Genomic DNA, 17267 nt, shown 5'->3' on the forward strand with positions numbered 1-17267 from the left:
GGGTTTGATGGGCAGCCGGGTCCCCGCTTTATTAGCCGTGTGCGATCAACAACCCCCTTTACGATGAGGCTCTCTCTTCTCTCTTTTGCTTTCTCCTCTCCTCTACGGAACAAACTCCTATCGTCTCTTTCACCCTTTCACGACCGCGTATAACAACCGCTAACCACTCCGCTTCATACTCGTAGCTCGCCGCACTATTCCGATGACAACAGTGTATGCTTAGTTGAACTACTTGACGCCGTCTATCGCATTCTAAATATATCATCGTTGTTTTAATACGATTAACATATTACATAAGCATTAATCAACCGATCTTCATCATCGTTTCTGACAGCTCTGTTATTTATTTTAAAAACTTATAAAAATAGCTCGCTCCGTAAATGATTACAGAGTAAAAAATAAATCAAATTAAGTAAGAAAATATCTAATAATTTAATTTAAATTGAGATAAATTGATGTGCGCATTATTTACGATGTGGTTTTACCGGTTTAAGTAACAAAACCAGCGTTTTGTATTGGGTGATTATCAATTATTATCGATTGTAGTACATCCGTTACACCGACCGATTTACGTGATTTTTACTTCCTTGTACGAAGTAAAGGAAGTATTACAATAGCGAAAAATATCGGTTTTCATATTTCAACGGAAATAACCATTTTAACCATCCCTGAATCCATTTTGACTAGTTTCGGAATGTTTAAATTTTAGTATTTCGGACTGTTGCAACATTTAGTTGTGCACTTCCCCTTTTGATTGTAATCGAATAAATCAAAAGTGTCCAAAAAAGCCCAATATCCAAAACAATTTGGATTCTGGACTTTTTCTTGCCCTCATCGAGAGCTTTTCAACGATATATCAAAGTGGTACTTACTTCCATCGGTTCCAGAGTTATAGCTAATTAATGAAATATTTGGATTTTACAAGGGGAAGGCACATCGGTTGGAAAATTTTACATCGATGTATCTAAATTAAAAAAAGTTAAAAAATATATGTATAAGAAGTTGGATTCGAACCGATGTGTCCATGGTTACAGATCCAACACGTTCTTACTTTCACCACATAACTACTTGAGCGACGCGAAACAAAATTAATATATAAACTAATGTAAATTGCTGATAAGGACACCACAAAAATATATGATGCAGTGTGTGTGGTGTCCACCACAATGCAATTGTGGTGGACAATTGTGTATAACTGTTCAATTTATTAAAGAATTGGAGGTTCGTATCTCACTTTAAAATGAATTAAGTTTAAATGAAGTGCAGCAAAAAATGTGTATATGTAATTTGATTGGCGTACAAGGAAGTCATGTGGTGTCCACATAAGTTTTTTTTCTGTAGACGTTTTTCTTGGTTCCGTTTTAAGAGATCTTTATAGATTTTTATTTTCCCGCCTATTGCTATACCAGAGAAGGATTTTTAATTGTTAACAAGCCTTAATTAAATGTGCCTAAGCCTTAATTAGGCGAAATCTCGCGATACTGAGGGTGACCTTGCTCTACAGCCCTTGATCTTTATAGCTGAGAATTTAATGGCATCACTGCCCCATATATAGTAATCTGACCAAGTTTGGTTAAAATCGGTCGAGTAGTTATGGAGACATAACAGGTGATTTAGAGACAACATCCCGGAATATTTCCGTCCGGTTTTTTGGATTCTTTAGATATGATTCGATTACCATACCTTACCTTCTCTGGTAATCGAATCAATCAACTCGACCGATTTTAACCAAACTTGGTCAGATTACTATATATGGGGCAGTGGCTTTAAAAGATCAAGTCGCGAGATTTCGCCTAATTAAGGCTTAGGCACATTTAATTAACGCTTGTTAACAATTAAAAATATTTCCTAAAAGAAATTTTTACACAATCGCACCCTCCCGCAAAAAAAAATGCTCTAAATAAACTAGAGGCTAAGTGGGTACAGTGTGTCATTAGTACCCCTCTCTCACCACAAGAAGCGCTAGTGTAGCACTGACGTATAGTTGCTGTGGTCTTTTTTTCTGTTTAGCCTCCCGTACCAACTGTGTTGTAACGTCACAGGTGAGCGGTAAATTAAATAAATGAATAAAATGAATAATATTTAAAGTGGCCGCTAGTATGAAATAGGTATTAATTAAATGGCGATACTAGCGGCCACTTTAAATATTATTCATTTTATTCATTTATTTAATTTACCGCTCACCTGTGACGTTACAACACAGCGCGCAAATAAAGTAATATTACATTTAAATAAAATTATAAAGTTGTGCGTGTATGTTTGTGTAAGCCGTGCATCAGAATGTGCTACAACTGTGTTATCAGTTTTTTTTATATTTTTAACGGCTTGTTCATATGTTTATTACAACTATAAATAAACGTAATTTCTTTATAAAAATAATAAGACAGATTTAGAAAAGTGCACTGAAATATATTTTCACCTTTTGAAGTTTGTTTTAATTTCACAATTTCACTCCAAAAAAAAAAAAACGTGATAAAATATGAAGTATTGTAATCGGTCCAATTTGGGCATATGCGGTTTTCACCGGATCTTGACATTTTGATACCTAAGGAATCCAAAATCCGGATGGAAATTTTCTGGATATTCTTATGTACGCGTTTGTGTTGTGGCACTCTAAATCACCGTATATCTACAGACTTACTGGACCGATTTTGACCAAAGTTGATCAGTTTGTAGTCGTCTATGTTGTGACGTCACAGGTGACCGGTAGAATTAAATAAATTAATATTTAAAGTGTAAAAAAGTAACTCGGTCTGTCTGAGTCTCGAACTCGATCGCTCGGTTGAGGCTGTAACCGATGCGTTAAGCCTCGCCCGACCGCACAAGAGAATGTTCTGTGTAAGTTGTGAAATTACATTAGTTTATTAGTGCTGACCGTCGCCGCTAGTACCGCCAGTACGATCGGTTGAAGCTGTAACCGGTGCTTTAAGCCTCGCGGCTCTGCCAGCCGGTCGCACAAGAGAAATTTGTTCTGTGTAAGTTGTGAAACATTAGTTTAGTTAGCGCTGACCGTCGCCGCTAGTACCGCCACACCCGCCCGACGTAAGTACGGTATGCGCTCACGCTTCAGTTAGAATCATTCAATTAAATAAAAGAAAAAAAAAATGCTTTTAAATAAAATGATAAATGTTAATTTAAAATATTGTATCAGAAACAACCCACAGTTGTATTGGCTAAAGCCGCGTTCCGGGAAAGTCCTACATATGAAAATGCTGTGTGACATTTCGGATATCATAGATATCAATCGGTCAAAAAGAGTAGTTTCAAAAGTGTTTGTAGCCGCGCATGAATAACAGTCACTGAATTACTGCTCTGATAATATTTAATTCGTTCACTCTTATTCTAAAGCCAATTTATGTATACTGCGTAGATAGATCCTACCTTTCTAGCTTGAAATTTCAGAAACGGCCAAAAATAAACGAGGCTATTATTTTCTATAAATAATGAGGCTATAACAAATTCCCAACGAAGTTTGTAAACTGCCCGAATATTTGCAAAGTGCTTAAAATTAAGTCCTTCTCTTCCCACCTCGGTAATATAGTTGTAATTATTTTAACCCTTAGGGCTTTACGAAGTTGAAAGCTCTTCTTGGTAATTATTATTTTGCCATATTTTTTGTTTCATTCGAATATCTTTTTTCATTTTGATATTCAAAGGTACGAGTACAAGTAATAATCAAATGTACGAACATCACATTTCAGCCATCTCTCTCGTACTACCGTCTTTGAATTTCTTAAACCTGTCAGATTTCTGTTTTTTAATTTTAATATAATTATTGTAAACGGTTGAATTGATAGGAATATTTAACCACTCCTACCTTAGTGTAATTTACATTAATATTTGTTTGTATTTGTGTGTATGTGAACGCATGTACGTATTTTAGGTGTAGGCTATGTATTCATATGTAGTATGCATTTGTTCTCGTATTATATTTTTTCTGTTTTTGTAGTATATTTTTCCGTTTGTTTTGATTCCTTAACAGCCCGGAATTATATTATCCGTTTATTTTATTTATTTTTCATCACTGTAATTTCGTTATTCGTTTTCTTTGTTTTGTGCTTTATTCTAAAACGCTGTATTCTTTATGTCTTTATTCTAAAATTTATGTGCTTTAATCTAATGCAGTATTTTTTGTGGTATATTTTGGGCCGGTTGTTAAATTTGGGAGCTCATAAAAAAATTAATCGATCCTGGTAGTAAATATAAAAATTTTGCTTTATTACCAATAATTAAACTAGATGTAATTAGCTTGTTCGCATTATTATTAGATGCTGTTGCGCATATCTTTTGAATTAATTTTTTAAATTTTTTTTGTCGTGAAATTTATAGTAAAATAATAGAACGATTTTATGAAAAAAAAAAAAACTTCCCCAGGTGAGGCTCGAACTCACAACCCCGGCATTACTCACACGTCTACTGCCTTATAAGTACCGTGCGCTAACCAATTGCGCCACTGGGGAATGCGCGTGGCAGATGAGAAATATAATACATTTAAATGGTAGGCTGAATCGATAAGTTTCTGCTACGTCAAGGTTTTTTTTTTTATTATATTTTAATTTATGTACCCGATAGTACAGTAATTGATTTATATTTAGCTCACCAAGTCGTTGTCATTGTTATTGCTTTTTCACATGTTTGTTTTAGTAGAATGTTAGTTATCGTTTAGTCAGATAAAAAATATAATTGAATTTATTTGAAACCATATTAATTAAACTTTTTTGTTGATGTAGGATTGCCGTATAATGATGTCAACTTTTTATGTTATCGGATTACAAGTAATTGATCTGATTTTTCCTTTTTTTATTAATTGAATTTTATTTCTGTTAACAGGTAAGGAGTTTTTTATCCAAGTCGTTTGAAAGTTTTATTATGTAAGTTTATTAAATTTTTTATTATTTAAATATTAAAATTCTTGAATAAATTACTAATCAAGATTTCATATCGGTTTTTTCCAAATTTAAGTAACAGATCTCTTATTTATTATTAAAAAAAATAAATAAATACATACATTCTCAAGGAATAAAACACCTCTTACCAGTAGCAACAAAGTAGTTTTTTGTTACCATTTTCACTGATACGAATGCAAATTTTTTATGTATTAACACGCACGCATATTGAAATCCAGATGATAATTTACACTTAAGGTGATGCTCTCAATTCCTTCATTCTAAAGAAGATAGAATGTTAAAAAAATCATTTTCATAGCCATTAATATTTCAGATTGTTTTATATGTATCGCAGCCTTTTTTTGAATTTGTGTTAGCATTTTTTAATAAATTTTTGTGTTTTCTATTCACGGGTAGTCAGATTAAGGGTATTTCATCAAAGGCTTAATATATTTATATCGAAGTTAACGCCAATGTAACCGTACGAATACAGGTTTTAAAGATAATTCGTAGTTTCATGAAAGTCCTGAAGAAACATTTAACGTCCATTTTAAAAACATTAGTAAATCACCATTGTGTAGCATATTTTATTTATCAGCGTTGTACAAAAAGGAATAGAACAGATTTCCAAAACGTAGCGATGCGTGAATATCTAACTCGGTTGTTACTGGTGCGTCTCAAATAATTTGTTTCATTTTCCAAAGAATCTCTTACGCTTCACTACATTTAAAAGAAGAAAGAAATGTAACACAGTACTGAATTTTTTTATATCTATGGAAAATTTCTTTTCTTTAAATTTTTTTTCTTATACTTTTGTTCAGTTTTATAAAATGAAAAATTTTCTGTATTTATTACATTGTTAGTTTTTATTTTTTATGTGAAAAAAATACCGTGTTAACGTTTCAATTGATTTTTAAACTGTGTTACTGCCTCTTTTAAAATTTAAATTTTTACTCTGAAAATATAATTTCGCATTTAAATCAATTTCCTCTTGTTTATTCCTTTCATTTTAGTTTAATTGTTATTTAATAATAAGTTATTATTTTATAGTATGAAACCTTTTTGTTTCGGTTGAGATATTCGTGAAATTTGCAATTCTTGTAACAAATTTTGATGGAATCCTCAACTTTTTGTATCTGATTTCGCTATAGTACAATTTCAACTTGCTCTATACAGTCGCCTTACGTAAGCGTGAAATACACATAGTGCCAGGCATTGCGGTGCAATTCGAGCGACGACGGTCAGAAGTTTTAATGGGAATCGTTCTTCCCTTTCCACAACGTAAATCCATTACGTCGTTGATTAAAGTAACGATTACTCGTGAAAGGTAAGAAAGTATGCGGTCTAATGGTGAACGCGTCTTCGGAAGTCAGCTGATTTGAAAGTCGATAGTTCCAACGTTCATATCCTAGTAAAGGAGTTACTTTTATACGGATTTGAATACTAGATCGTGGATACCGGTGTTCTTTGGTTGTTGGGTTTCAATTAACCACACATCTCAGGAATGTTCGATCTGAAGATGTACAAGACTACACTTCATTTACACTCATACATATCATTCTCATTCATCCTCTGAAGTAATACCTTTGAGTACAGTATGACTTGTGTACACGGTATTTCTACCCAGGATGTCTGAAGTAGTGTACTGTGCCAAGGACATCGTATGCAGTAAAAAAAGCGGTAATCGCCGGTTCAGCGATACAGGAACACGGATAGACTGAGCTTTCTAAACATTAACGAGTAGTACGGATATAACTGTGTGTTAAAAAAAATTAAACGACAAATAAAACGCCGTTCTTAAATATAAATAAACCCTAACGTTTAATATACGAATAATGTTATGTAAATGTAATACCTCAAAAACAGGTGAAAAAATGAGTACATGATGCACACAAGTAGCCGTGTTTCCTAGGTGACCTAATATGTAGAAATTATCTTTAGTTGTTAACAATTTCTGTAGTAAAATATTTCAGCCGATAAAGTATACTGTTATTGTTAATGATAAAGTCCAAGTAAAGAATCGGGTATGTGAATTTTATTGTTCTAATCTTCTTATTCCTTTTTTTTCTTTAATAATGCGTTGATACTTAATATGTTAATTAAGTAGTTCGCTCGTATTTTTTGTCGGTAAAAAAAATAAATCGATAAATTAGTCTGAGATTTTAAATTATCCGTGTTCACCGTGTTGTATGTAAGCATCTTAAAAATTTCACTACGATCTGATTTCACCGGGCGAAATTTTTCGCTAGCCGTAACTGGGTAACAAAGCGTTTTCGGGCATATGTCTGTATGAACTTGTTTTCTTATTTTAAGTTTTAGAATCGGTTACAAAATTATTTCCTTTTCCTCTTGAATCACTTCTGTATGTGTGGGTGGCAGAACAGTATTTTCAACAGAAAAAAACTTTTGTAAAGCTCAAAAAACCGGTTACATCAGTACGGCGAATTACTTTGTTACACTACTAGTTAAACCTGAAGAGAATTTTGAGGAATTCATTCAACTTTTATTAACATAAAGCAGCTGTAACACGAAGGAAAGTTTTTTTTAAATTTAATACGATCCAAAATTCTTTTTTTGAGATTCAAAAAAAATAGGAACAACAAAAATTGTGATAACTTGTAAATATTTTTTTCTTTTATAACTAACTAGCAGACCCCGCAACGCTTCGCTATTGCTGTGAACACAATTAAGAGTTTGAACATAAAACTGAACATTACGGAACTTCAAAAAATTTAATCTTTCACTTTTTCCATTTTTCCCTTTTCCACTTCCCCAATTTCCCTTTTACCTTTTCCGAGTTTTCCCTTTTTCCGGTTGGTAAATCGGTCCAGTAGTTTTTTTAGTGTATAGTGGAATTGCCTTTATATATATATATATATATATAAAAAAGAATGAATGTTTGTCTCTCTGTATGTCCCTTATGCCTTCCTAAACCGTTCATCCGATTGCGATGAAACTTTGGTGAGTTATTTTGCGCACGCTCGCAAAGGTTTCTGAATAGGTTTGGATTCGCGAGGTGGCGCTGGGGTTGAGATATTTAGAAAAATTTTATTTATGGACCGATCTGGCTCATATTTAGAGTATCTATTAATTACCTGAAAAGAAAAATCTTTGTAAAAATTATACCCGTTAGATGGCGCCGGTGTCGAGATATTTACGAAACGAATATACAGACTTTCTTCTTCTATATATATATATATATATATATATATATATATATATATATTCAAAAGGCAATGTTCGTATGTGTCCGCTATAGACTAAAAAACTACTGGACGAATTTACGCGCCGGAAAAAGGAAGGAAGATAAAAATCGGAAAAGGGAAAGGTTAAATTTTGTGAAGTTCCGTAATGTTAATTTTTTAAATATTTATCAAACTTTCAATTGTGTTCATTTAATCTATATATATACACAAATCTAGCAATAGCGAAGCATTGCCGGGTTGCTAGTATATATATATATATATAGATAGATACATATAAAAGAGGAAAGTATGTTTGTTTCGTAAATATATCGAAGATTCTTTATTTGAACTTTTTCATTAACAGCAACTGTATACTTTATCGGCTGAACTATTTTACAACAAAGCGTATAAAAACCACCAATTTTGCCCAATTCGTGTCCAAATTTAATCTCACTATGCCGTCGCAGCAGATGTTTGGGTAAAGTATTTTGCTTCCCTTAATTAAAAAAAACAAAGCGTTGAAATTTTTTCATTATTCACCTGTAAAATTAATCCTTACTTACTTTTTCCTGTTTAGCCTCCGGGAATTACCATTCAGGTATTACTTCAGAAGATGAATGAGGATAATTTGTATCACTGTAAATGAAGTGTAGTCTTGTATAGTTTCAGTTCGACCATTCCTGAGATGTGTGTTTAATTGAAACCCAAATGCCAAAGAATACCGGTATCCACGATCTAGTATTCAAATCCGTGTAAAAATAACTGACTTTTACTAGAACTTGAACGCCGGAACTCTCGACTCGTTTGGGAAGACGCGTTTACCACTAGACCAATCCGATGGGTTTGTAAAATTAATCCTGATCTTTATTAACGTTACTTCGTGAGACAACTTTTATTGCAGGATATTGCCGATCTTCTTACCAGATTTTCGCGTCTCTCCCATTCATTCGGAAGGTTATGGGTTCCAGTCGCGGTCGGGCTTAACTGTTTACCATAACAAACAATATGTCATCCGTCATTGAGTAACTTATATTTTGTGGGTCAAAGATAATTAGTGAAACTACAAGTGTAATCGAAGAAAATATTAAAATATTTTATTTTATTTATTTATATTTTGGTATTAGTGATCGTGTTACTATGAAACGGGTAAGATTCATTCAGAAATCGCTTTTTTAGTTTTAAAATGAAATTGTAGAATTCTTAAGGATATTTTTCAGATATTGAAGTCGTATTGGATATCGGATTGGTGCTTCTGCGTCATCGGACCCAGAATCTACTCAACTGTAGTATAAAAGTGTATTGTATATTATCGTAGATAATTTACCCCGAAAACAGAAATGTTATGTTTGGTTCAGTTACTGGCACTGTGAGATCGTTGACCTTAGGCTTATACTAACATTATTTTTGTTAAAGAAGTAATTAAATTAGTTGTATTTTAGTGATAAAGTTTAATAATTATCGTGATGTTTAAGATCCTGTCTTTTTTTTTCTAAAATTCAGATATTGATGATTTTGTACGGTTTTTTTTAGTATATTCTGTTGTATGAAGTTGGTTGCTGTCACTTAATTTTTATATTAAAATGCTATTTTGAATAAATTGTGTGTGTGTTCAATAGGGATTGTAATAATTCATTGAATATTACATCACTGAGTGATCAAATAATATTATTAACGCTTCCTCAAAGAGGAAGATACTAGCAGTAATCTTTGAAAATTAATTACTGTATTGAAACGCAACAAGATTTTGTCTTTTATATATGTATTATATACGAAGCAATGAGAAGGACTACGATGCGGCAGGGAGATGTCGTGTCGATTTTCGTAATTAATGTGTGGGGCGGCAGGCTTACACTATTGTATCGGCCTAATGTGTTTCTAAATTGCTTGTGTGGTATTTGTACGGCGGGCTCGCAAGGTTTCGACCTTCTCTAAAGGCCTATTCGCCGTCTCTCTCTTGATAGTTATCATCCGTTCACTATCTCGCTCGCTGTATTTCGATTAAGGGATGCTATGCTTTTGGGATGGGTAGGCTGTATTACGTGTAAAATCTATTGTTGTTGATGGCTTATGATTTTGTGTGTTTGTAGGTGTTCGTAATGAATTGATTGTTAGTGTATTGTTCCGTCATTATTGTTATTGTTGAGTTTACAGGCTACTGTTTGTTTGGTGTGTGTGTTTTTGTTTCAATTTCGATATATTTTGCCTACGTGAATACAACATATTCCATTCTATAAGCAAGAAATAAGATTAGCTTTTTACGCTCAAAAAAAAAATTGTTTATCAACGGTTTTTTCTGTACTCGAAGACTTCCCTTGTGAAAGAATTTCTGAGTAATATGCTTGATCGATTGGTGGCGTCTAGTTCCAGAATATTTTATCCACGGCGACGATTAAGAAATTCGTCGTGTATTATATATCGGTCGAGAAAAAAGGAGGTCGCTTCCTTTTGTTTCTTCTTATCTTTTTTAGTCTGTATTCAAGGAACCCACCTGATATAACATTTTTGTATACATAAAAGAGTTTATGACTTCATTAATTATGTAGGTTAAATCAATTATTCTTATGTATTTCGTAGGAAGACCTTTTCCTTATGTAAAAAGAGAGATCGTCCTGAAAGTTTTCATGTGTTCAACATTTAATCTTTAATTTCATAATACACCAGCTTTGTTCCGTACTTGTTGATTATCTGGACCCCATTTATTTTTCAGTAAGTTAAGTCACGTGCGCATCCGCTATGCGTAGACGTTGTTTAGTTTTTGGGTGATTTTAGTGTGTATGAACATGGTTAAAATAAAACACATACTTTAAAGGTGTTTTAATCTGTTTTTTCCCCATTAATCTAGTTTAAATTTCACTGATGATTTATGAAATTGTAATTGCGTCTTTTACGTTGTAATTTATAAATGCTACCTATCGCCAGCCCTATAATACAGAAAAGAAACTATACTAGACAAACTTGAGGTAAAGAGAATCAGAGAAGAAAAGGAGTGAAGACAAAACTAAAACGGTTGGATCTCCCATGAGAAAACAATAGAAAAAGTTTTACTTTAGTGAAACATACAGACTGTTAAACGAGCCTTCTTAGTTTATTGAAACTAACTTTTTCCCTTTTTAAAGTTACTTTAAAATAAATCCCCTACTTCTAAAATACTATTTTAAAAAAATTCATTACCTTACTATTATTATTATTATTCAAAGCAAAACTGCATGTTTTTAAGGTTGTTCCTTTGTCTTTGTTATTTAAATAAACCCGTCAACGTGAAATGATAAAACCTAATTAACTGTCAACTACAAAGATTTCTGCATGTTCCACAAAAAAAAAAAAAATAAGAGCTAATAGTAATGCTAATAACGTAACAAAGGAATAAGAAGTTGAAAACTTTCGTTATTAAATTCTAACTATAAATCTATATAAATAAAAATGTAAATGTTCGTTTACTCAAAATCTGAAATCTCCGAAGGTTTTTCACCTATTGCTTTGAAATTTTGACAACTTAGCATTCGTATACACCCGTGTTTTTATATACCTACTATTTATATACCTAAGCTGTCAACCTGTGACAGATAAAAACATGCTTTTTTTTAAAAGCAGCGCTATCTGCTGGACGTAAAAGCAACACACGCTATACTAAATATTTTACGATTCCACTTCAGTGTTTCCAATATGTGTGTCCGCTATAGACTAAAACTATTGGACCGATTTACGTGGGGGGGAAAGGGAGAAAGGGAGCAATCGAAAAAGGAAATAAGGGGAAAAGGAAGTGGGAAATGAGGAAAGGGGGAAATAGGGGATGGGAAAGGTTAAATTTTGTTGTTTTATCAAACTTTTAATTGTACTCATTTAATCTATATGTATATACTCAGATCTAACAATAGCGAAGCATTACCGAGTCTGCTAGTATATAATATATAAATGCGAAAGTTTGTGGCAGGTTCTGTCTGTCTGTCCGTCTGCAGCAGCATGATGCGAGAACCAACCGACCGATTGATTTCAGATTTTCAAGATACATTCGTGTTATCCCAGGGAAGGTTTCAAGCCGTATATCGAGGCCCTGGCTTTCTTGAGGGTGAAGTTCTGAAGTCGTCAAAAGTCTGTCTACTTTATTGACTATAGTTACTACAATTCTTATTTTTAATTTAGTCTCTTTTTCATTTGTTTGTTAAGTCTGAATATATTTTTTTTATTAGTATTATCACAACTATGAGGATAATGAAGGCAAGCGAAGCGAGTCCTAAGCGGTTAATAATATAATTCAGTTTTAGAATTTGCATGAATGTAATTTATTTAATATCAGTTTTAATTTGGATGAAGGTTATACTAGATTACTATTTTTGTAATTAAACTTTCCGCTTGGTAAGTTAGTGTAACACGATCTGTCACGAATAAAAACACTAGTATCGGTGAAGCACTATCGCTATTAAAAAACCGAACTTAAGATTATTAATAAAGGAAAGAAATTTCTTTGTAAAAAATTACGATGCTCAGGTAAAGTAGTATCGATAATTTTAGGATGCAAACTTACTGGAATCGGTCAGCTAGTTCCATATTTTGATCACCGTTTAAAGCCTAAAGTGGTAACTACAATTTCTGTTGGGTAACTGATAATCGTCTCTTTTGGCTTTCCATTTTTCATAAAAGATTTTTTCGTGTGATTTCTGCAAGTTTGTCGCAGACTAGCGATTTTAAATATTCGAAGTCGTTTAAATCGCTTGATTTATCAAAACCTCGATTTGTTTCTTAAATAAATTGTTCATATTAACGATTAGCTAAATTCTTTCCCTCAGTCTTCCTCTCGGTTTCGCTTTTTTATAATCGTTTATTTCATTTCCATAATTATAAAATTAGGAAAATCCAAAAGCTACTTGACAGGAAACACATTTCCTAAGTCAGACCCCGCATCAAGAATGCCCAGGGCTGTACAGGTCTCGATGACCTCAACAAGGAACAAGCGGGAAGAGATATACTCCTACGGAAGCTATAGTAGAGGAACAGCATAAAGGTGAAGAAAATATGTGAATAGTAGAAAAGGACAATGTACCAATCTGCCCTTGAAGTAACCGAAGTAAGAGACAGACAGCCAGATTTTCTTTTAAACTCAATCCTGCAATCCCTAAAGACATATCCAAAAAAAATTACAATGAAATTTTAAACTGTACGGCAAGAGTCTCGCAGATATCATTACTTCCGCTCAAAAAACAAAAATTTCTGTAATGTAAATAAAGTTGTTTTTAACAACTATATAAAAAAAAAAAAGGTAAGACACTATACATTACTATTATTGAATTAAAATTTTGTTTAAAAAAAATACATGTTAAATATATGTAATAGACAATAGATATTCAATGATAGACGGCAATGTTTAATATAATAAGCAGAAAATAGAAAAAATTGTTCAAAACTCATACCGGCCTGATTTCGTTGTTTAATAAAGAAATCGGGCCGTTTAGAGTTTTGTAATAATTTTTTGCTTATTATATGGAACACTCTTAAACATTATCTATTATTGTCTATTACATTTTGTTTTTTTTAAAGAAAATTCAAGAGATTGATAATAAGCAAAAAATAGAAAAAAAATTGTTCAAAACTCATACCGGCCTGATTTCGTTGTTTAATAAAGAAATCGGGCCGGTAAGAGTTTTGAACAATTTTTTCTATTTATATGGAACACTTAAACATTATCTATTATTGTCTATTACATATATTTACTATACATTTTTTTTTTTAAAGAAAATTTAGGAGATTGATAATAGAAATGTAGTGTCTTACCTTTTTTGATATCAGTATCATTTTGTAATAACACTTTTATTTCTATTACAGAAATTTTTGTTTTTGAGCGGAAGAAATGACATCTGAGAAATGTCATTTGAAATGACTTCTTACAAATGTACATTTTTAAATTTCTTTTTCATTTTTTTTTTTACGTTTTTAATAAAATTAGTAAAATCACCTTCAAAAATCGAAGATTCATGATGTGTAATATTGCACATCAAGTTTACATTTGTAAACTTTTTTTTATTTCTCCATCAATTAGTTCAAATAGTTCTAATTGTAAAATAAAAATTTTGTTTTATGTAACAAATCTTTGCCACATTTGCTTATTTCATCTTCAGCATTTCATTTTACATAAGAGCATTTACTATTAAAACATGCTGTAGTATATTTTCTTTTAAATTTTATTATTTCTAGTACTATAAAGTACTGCTACCTAACGGTGCGATTCGTAAACCCACCTTTTTGAAGAAAAAGTGTCATATTCGGGTCCCACGGTTCATCAAATGAAAAAAAAGTATTCTAACAAATTTCGAGGTATTTTTTTCTTTATTGAACTGAAATATAAAGTTTTCATGTTTTTCTTTAATCCCCCCCCCCACCCCACAAATTGACTTCGCCGTGCTGTCCAGTTCTGCGGACTCTTACCGGAGAAGTTCTAACGAACTTCTTGACAGGAACTTTTATCCGATTGGTACCTATATAATACTATCGAGCATCAATTTTACTTTAGCTTCTTTACTAATATAATAATGATGTAATATAAAAATTTATATTCCTCGAAAATTTAAAGAGTTACCTTATCTTACTCAGAAATATGGATTTATCCATCGATGATTAATTTATTTTTTTGTAAAATAACAAGCACAGTAATAACCAATATTTTTACAACTATACAAGAATGGATTCATTTCAAATCTAATTAAAAATTATGAAATCAAAAAAAAACCAGAAACCGTATTATTTAGGAACTTCTGTTTCTGTACGTATGCTAAGTAAACTGGAAAGGAAATTGCGATCCATGTTTTTTGGTTTAGTATAAGCATTGTTGCGATGTGTTTTTTTGTGTGTGACCTTCAACGTGTAGAGCATGCGGGTCGTGGGGATACCTTACGGTAGTTCCAGAGGTTTTAACAGTAAAAGAAGAGCGAGGGTCGTAGGGATGAGTTCGTTTGTAGTTGACGTAGCATTATTTTCTTCCGCGCGTGTTGTAAATATCGTTTTATTAATTCTAGTTGTGTTAAAGAAATATGTTTTTTTGGGTTGTATGTACCTGTTGATTTTATTTTTTAGCGTCAAAGTATTCACGTACAGTAATAAATAATAATAATAAAAATTGTTTGATTTGTGTTTCTAATAAACTTACCATTTTTTGTTTCATTTATTCGTTTCGCTTTACTAGTTTTTCGTTATCTGCGCATTCTTTTAATTATTAAAAAGGGAATTATACTAATATTTCATGAGTCAAAATTGCTTTCGTATGAAAAGCAAAAAGTAACTACAGACTTACGCCAATTTACGTTTAACCCGCACTTTCTTATAACGAAATTAGTTTTGAAAAGCTAATTTTCTCCCCGCCTGACCCGTATTCGAACCCGGGATCTTCTGGAAGTCATATATTAATAAGGTAGGAAGGTTTTTAATAATTATTATCTAAATATGAAGTTAATAGTCATCGTTGTCATCTTTCTTTTGTAACCGAAATTTATTAGCATTTAATAAATAATTTATATATTAAAATGCGACTAGTTAGAAGTAGTTACACGCATTCAGACCGTTGGTTTTTTGTTCGTACACTTCGGATAATAATTTCTTTTTACAACCTCCCTCCCGAACTACTTTCATTGTCAGCATTTCCTAGTCGGGTTTTCTTTTTGCGGGTTATATATCTTTCAAATATGTTGCTGTTTCTGTTCTTTTGCGAAGTCCGAGTAGAGTAGGCTTCTTTTTGAAATAAAAACATAACTAAAATATCCCTCTTTCCTCTTGTCTTTCTCTTTCTTACGTCTTCATACATTCTCATTTTTCCTTTCTAGTTTTGTTTTCTTTATGCCTATTACTTTCAGCCTTCCTTCATTATTAAAAGAAAAAAGAAAGAATAATAAAGCAACAACCCTTTTACTTTTCTTACGCAACTTATTTTACATATATATCCTTTCTGTTTTGTCGTTTCACTATTATTTTAGAACTAATCTCCAAAAATATTTTACTTTTCCCCCTCTGTTAAAAATTGATTATTATTTAATTAACTTAATCTTATTTTCATATTTTGGTTATAATAAGGTCGTTTGTTAAATCATTGTTTTTTTTTTGAATTTTCCTTCTTAAGTCTGCCTTATCTCGATAACATAATTGTTCTGTTATTATCGTATTAAAACTAAGAATAGTATTGAAAGATGTGTCGAACTGGAATATTGTTGCCTCATATCATGGTCTGTAGTGCCTTTTTTTAAAGCTAATAAATAAGTGTATTACTGTGGTATACCTACCCATCTACCTCAAAAAAAGTGGGAAAAAAAGTAGAAAAGTTGTTATTAACAAAATCACCGTTCAAGATTGAACTTACTAAATATATAAGTTCAGTTTGTTAATTCAGCCTATACTGTAAATATTTAAGTAATATTTAAATAAAAATGTAGAAATTATAGTAGGTATTTACCTTAAAAATTAGTGTCATCAGTGTTCGAGTTCCCGACTTCCGTTGAATTGCAATTATCTGTTTAATATTTAACCGCGTATAATCGGCCTCACTCTATCGACAACGTTCGAAATGCATTTCTTGAACTTTTTTTTAATCGAATCATTCGGTTATTTTTTACCAAACCGCAATAATCCACTCACAGTTACCAGATGATGTAGTTTCGCGTTGGTTCTCCAGTTTGTGTAGCGTTTAAGGAGTTTGGTTTTAAACGGTCGGTTTAGGCAGATATCAACCGGTTGAAGTATAGATGTCATTCCCCCGTGAATAATAAACTGATCACACTTAGCTGTACATCTTTGCTGTACATCATCCGTCGTATGATCCCTAAAGCTGTCCGTTACAAGTAGAAAGTTTTTCGTAATAAAGCGTCTGGTCGACGCTCACAGACGCATTTAGTCCGGTCCGGTACTAATTCATTATTCTTTCTTCCCTTTTCTTTTGCTCGTACGACTGTATCGGGTGGAAATTTTTGTCCTTTCGTAACCGGCAATTTGTATATGAACATTCAATTTTTGCTACCACACGTTCAATTGCATTTCGAAAGTTACCGGCGTCTCCTCCGCATTCCCGATTTGACGTAGGGAATAATTGTTACTTTTTCGTAAATGCATGACATTTACGATAAAGCTTAACAGTTTATCTTCTTATCCTTGCTAGCTGGTGTGCTATTGTCGTCCTCCGAATAGAAAATTATGTCTCCAAAGAAATCGGCGTACACAATTAAGG

General features: G+C 32.3%; 1 protein-coding gene and 1 non-coding gene across 5 annotated transcripts in view; one reads left to right on the top strand and one right to left on the bottom strand.

Moving 5' to 3' along the window:
- Liprin-alpha (PTPRF interacting protein alpha) overlaps positions 1-17267 on the top strand; it is a 681298-nt gene that overhangs the window by 290689 nt on the left and 373342 nt on the right. The gene's annotated exons all lie outside the window — the stretch shown is intronic.
- On the bottom strand, positions 4367-4460 carry TRNAI-UAU (transfer RNA isoleucine (anticodon UAU)). The gene is made up of 2 exons: positions 4423-4460; positions 4367-4402 (listed from the first exon to the last, which is right to left on the bottom strand). It is a non-coding gene; the product is annotated as a tRNA-Ile (tRNA).

The sequence above is a fragment of the Lycorma delicatula genome, chromosome 7 (genome assembly GCF_047948215.1).
Source record: "Lycorma delicatula isolate Av1 chromosome 7, ASM4794821v1, whole genome shotgun sequence".
Taxonomy (NCBI): domain Eukaryota; kingdom Metazoa; phylum Arthropoda; class Insecta; order Hemiptera; family Fulgoridae; genus Lycorma; species Lycorma delicatula.